The sequence below is a fragment of the Formica exsecta genome, unplaced genomic scaffold (assembly GCF_003651465.1).
Source record: "Formica exsecta isolate Colony F162 unplaced genomic scaffold, ASM365146v1 scaffold26, whole genome shotgun sequence".
Taxonomy (NCBI): domain Eukaryota; kingdom Metazoa; phylum Arthropoda; class Insecta; order Hymenoptera; family Formicidae; genus Formica; species Formica exsecta.
In genome coordinates this window covers 3688694-3693992 of record NW_021849866.1, presented here as the reverse complement: position 1 = coordinate 3693992, position 5299 = coordinate 3688694, and the positions used below count along the sequence as shown (strand labels likewise).

Genomic DNA, 5299 nt, shown 5'->3' with positions numbered 1-5299 from the left:
ATATATCATGTATAAGTTAATTGTAAACCCGAGATTAAAACGTATTAATTTTCTTAAAATATCAAAGTTTTCAACAAAAACGTCCGATTTTTTTCCTCTCGTTTTTGCCGGAAGAAAATATGAAATCTTGCAATATGTGATGACTTACAATTAGACATATAGAAATCTTATATATCTTAAGAATATGTACTTAGAAAGCTTTTCAAAACTTAGTAACTTTGTATGAATTAATTGAGGTTTATAATGTCAGATAGTTCGCGTCGCAGATTTGTTACGACTTTCGTGTTTGTTAACGAGTTAACCCTGTCCCTAATAAAAAGTTGCGACCTTCCAAGGCAATAAGTTTAAATTAATTTCAACTTTCCGCGCATATACACGAGAGACAGCATACTCTGCGCTAATTGTGTTGCACGAAACACAGGTATATTTTAACCTGAAATTACGAAGTTACTTCAGCGTAGCACTTAAACTTCTTAGGAAAGCCGCGTACCCTACATTTAGATGGCATCCTTTAACCCGATGGACGCAGAATTAAATGAAGTAATATAGCAGAGATAGAAATACGATAAACGTAGAAATGTGATATCCCCGTCTTATTATGGAATATTTAATTAATGCTCGTAAAAAAATATTATTAAAAAATGGAAATTAATATTTTATTATATTAAACAATTTTTATGCTGCTTTTCCATTTATTCGATGATCTCATTTATTCGTACGTGATTTTAATCGTCTGAAAATGCGTACGAAATTGATATGTCTATATCCTCTTAAATAGCAGTTTCGATAACGATGTAGAATCGGCACGGAATGAACACAATTATAGACTTCAAAACTTTCAGTGCGAATTGTAATCTAAACGGAATAAACGCGCGACGAATAAAATAGGTCACCAGGAATAGTTATTTTTGATGATATCGCTTACTTGCTCGCTCTATCTTCAAATCCGCTCGCATCGCCACTGATTAGTGCTCAATGCCTATTAGTTCATGATCAGATTATTCTTTTTCCCTCCATTTGTATTACAGATAGAATTGCAATGCTCGCGATTCTCTGATCTAGGATTACTTTGCATAGACTATAGGTACACATGCAAATCTTGCTGCGTCGAAAACTGTTCAATTATTCCGTCTTTTCTTTCATTATTATCCTGCTTTTAGTCCGATGAGGACTTATCATCAATTTTAAGCGCGCTTCAATCGATTTAATTTCTTCGCAAAAATGTCGAAAGCTACTTCAGTCGCATTTCATTGTCGATTCTTCGGTCAAAAGCGCTCTTAAATTGGCACGATATACACTATATACTATATAAACTCTGATACATCTCGCGTCGTTATCATAAACTGTAATAATTTGACAGTTACAAGCAGGATTAAATATTGCAGCGATTCGCAATTCGTTGTGCGTGTAAAGGCAATAAGATGCATTGTAGGATCGAAGTGTCTTATAAGAAGAACATGTTGTTAGAATAGGTAAAAACTATATTTGCATCTGCTTACCATTCGAGAATATGTAAGAGAAATCGATTTCTTGATATATTCTGACAACGTGTTCTCCGTAAATGGCGTATACAACGTGCGCTAGATTCTTGCCGTAGCTATTTTCACCTTGTGGATTTTATTATTAATATATGAAGTAGATTCTTCTTTTCAACGCGTGAATTTAACTGGCAATTATATTTAAAATTTAAGTATATTAAGTGGATGAAAATAGAAACCTTTTAATTAATTTTCAGACATGGAATTGGATAAGAAAATATTACTTTTCACTCAATTACAAGCGGATATTTTACTTTAATATTATTTAATTAAAAGTACTATTTAATTAAAAGTTTGAAAATTCCAAAAATATATATCAAGTTTCAAATTTGTTTAACCTAAAAAAGATGTAAACTTTTTATATCTTGATAATGCATCGACGCGCTAATTTTTAATACAATCACTTACAAATTATAATTATCGGTTATTTCGATAGTTTGCGAGAATCTTGAACGCCATGTGATGTGAAATTGGTGTTAACTGTATGTACACATACTCGATGATGCATTAACCGTATGTTCCTGTATAACGAAGTGTTAAATGCACGTCCCCCTATCGCTATCGGTATGTTAACTATGTCCTTATCTTCTACATGGCATATTAACGATGCCTTTAGCATCGGATCAGGTGTTATTCGCGAATTCAATATTATCCACATTATTAACAATATATCTACTTACTGTTGGACAACGCATACATGCGTGTGTGTGTGTGTGTGTGTGTGTGTGTGTGTGTGTGTGTGTGTGTGTGTGTGTGTGTGTGTATCCCGCAACTATAATCAATGAATTTATTTTTCATGAAGACGATTTTTTTTAAGCAAATTTTAAGAAATTGTTTATTGATTTGCCAAAGGTATTAATATTTAGAAAAAGAGAAACAGATATATATTTTCACATAAATCTATTACGCAATATTAGCGCGCGTCGTTATCCGTAATAATCGTTAGATTTTGAAATAAATACATATATTGGAAAATTATTTTGATTACGTATTTTATTTACTCGCACTCAATTAATCTGGAAATTAATCTGTTAATCGGCTACACACGCCCGATTGCATTACGGTTACAAAAAACACTACATAAATCGTTATATTAGGCATGCATATATCTTTTGTTTTGTATCATAAACAAATCCTGTTTGTCGGGCTCGTTAATATGATGGAGAAAATATATCCGCAAACACATCATTCTGTAGAATACACGCTTATCACATAAAGTCTGTTTACATTTCTTAATCGATGCAGGTAGATATCACGAGTAAAGTTACCAGCAACGGAGTAAATTTTGCGGTTTATTTTCGCAAGCAAACTACTCATGACTATATCAAATCCGATTGCAAAGCGAAAAATTTTGATGTATGAGTATGTGTTTTGTGTGTGTAACGACTCTTTTATATATTTTTTTATTAAATTTGATTGGATAAAATAAAAATGTTTTTCTAGCTCTTATTTATACATGTATTGCCACACGACACATATCATGAAAAAGAGATATATTACATGAGAAGAATGTGTAACAGGTTTCACATTCATTTAAATGAGATACTATCGCTTTGATCAATACGGTAATTTTGGCGGACGCATTTCGCTGACAATCGACAGGTATTTTTCATTAATCCAATTTCGCGCGATTGACATGGCGTGGTATGCTTTGTCGCTATGCGACATTCTCCGTTCAGCAACCTGCTAACCTACGTTTGCTGGTTTGCCGAGTTCCCGTATTTTTTTTTTTTTTTTTTTTTTTTTTTTTGCGAATTGCCGAGCTGCTGCTCGCAATAAATCAACGGAACTGCAATCGCGCAACAAAGTTCGCGCCATTCGATTCGGAATTTAGGCGAATCTCAGTCAAGAGTTTGCAATATTTCTTTTTCGTAATCTTTCGCGTATACTCATCCATATTGTTAGTGCATCTGCGTCAAATTTGCAAAGCTTGCGCAGTTATCGCGTTATTTGTCGAAGTTGCGTTTAAGACGATCATCTCTCGAGACTTGTACTTATTTTTGCCTATGAATTATAACGTATATACATATAAAAAGTGGAATTATGTATTATACATATAATCTTATGCTTTTTGAGTCGCTAAATACAATAGTAGTCTTTTTATTTGTCCAAAGTCGTTGTAAAATGATCAAAATTTATATAAAGAGATTGAAATAAGTCTTTTTTAATGTGCAACAAGACTTATTTCGATTCCTTTAAGACAAATTTTGATCACTTTCTCACGACTTTAGGCAAATAAAAATGTTACCATAATATTCAGCAACTCAAAAAGCATAAGATTATATGTATAATATACATTACACTTTTTAGGCCAAAATAGATTCATCTTATTGTTTTTTTCTAGTATAGCATAAAAAGATTAAAGAAATTAAAGAAATTTAAAGAAATAATTTAAAGAAATAATTTTTCGTGTCCGACATGAGAAAATAACGAGAAGCGCATTGAAAATATCAGCGTGAAATAACTGCCATAAAAATGGCTTGAAATAGAGAGGATTGCAATATATTACTTTTTATAAAATATGCGATTTATGTATATTTTCTCTCTTCAAATATTGTTTTTTGCATCGCGCAATATTGCGTAAATACATAATTAATAGTTGTGTATTGAAATAATGACATCAGTTATAGCATACCATTGTGGTATATAAGTATAACTTTATTTAACATTTGAAATTGAAGTTATAAAATTATTAAAATATATAATGATTATTAATTTATTACTCATTATAAAATCGTTTAGGAATAATAATTTATTATTCCTAAATGTTATTATTTCTGTAAATTTTACCGAGAATTAATGCGATATTTAATTCGATATTGTCATTATTTTGATTGGTCAATTATTAAAATTAATATACTTTGTCAATTATTATTTTCATTAATATTATGATTTACTTTCTCTTACATTTTTTATGTACAAATGTATTTGCTTCATGAAGACGAAAAATAAATTTTCTTTTATAGTCTATCTAAAGAGTTGTATAGCTTACGTTATGATACTTTGAAATATCTTTTTCGCGCATACTCGTAATTAAGAGAAAAGTATTTTTATATAAAATTTTTTATTTTTAGTTTTTTAAAAATTACGTATGACACCAATAATAATGACTATGGAAGTAAATTCTGAATGAACTTGGACGATATCTAGCCTAAGAAATTTTCTTGTTTCCACAAAAAATGCCGATATTTGTTTTGTATCGCTATCTCAGATAGCTCATCACGATAATTCATTTTCATTTAAATGCGCTTTTATTTCCGGTAATGACTATAATAATAATAATAATAAATGCAGTAATAAATTGTTAGTATCGATATATGTACCATTTTACATCTCAGTACACAATGTTTTAAAAAAAAACCTGGAATTTCTTTTCCATCGAAACATATATCATAAATATGCTCGTGGTGCAATTTATGATTTATTTTGATTTATTGCACAATGTTCTCTATATATTTTATATAGCAACTGCTGCGTGATTTCGCGGACACAATTGCTGAGAAATTTCATTGTTTTAGATATATCAAGAATTTATTTCTTGTAGTCACTTGTAGTTTTATCTTAAATCTATATAGATCTCTTTTCTTTTAATACAAAAATATTAGAAAACAAATAAAAAGAAAGATCATAGTTTCACACAGTATTACATATGTTTTATTTCAACTCGAATTCTTTAATATAGCGTTAATATACAACCATTAAAAATTTTTTAGATTTTGACAATTTTGACAAGAATTTTTTTAAATTTGAAGAGGGAAAGA

At 30.2% G+C, this 5299-nt stretch overlaps 1 protein-coding gene across 3 annotated transcripts in view; it reads right to left on the bottom strand.

Annotated features, from left to right (window-relative positions):
* The window catches only part of LOC115236718 (caspase-1-like), a 51504-nt gene that overhangs the window by 1540 nt on the left and 44665 nt on the right, over positions 1-5299 (bottom strand). The gene's annotated exons all lie outside the window — the stretch shown is intronic.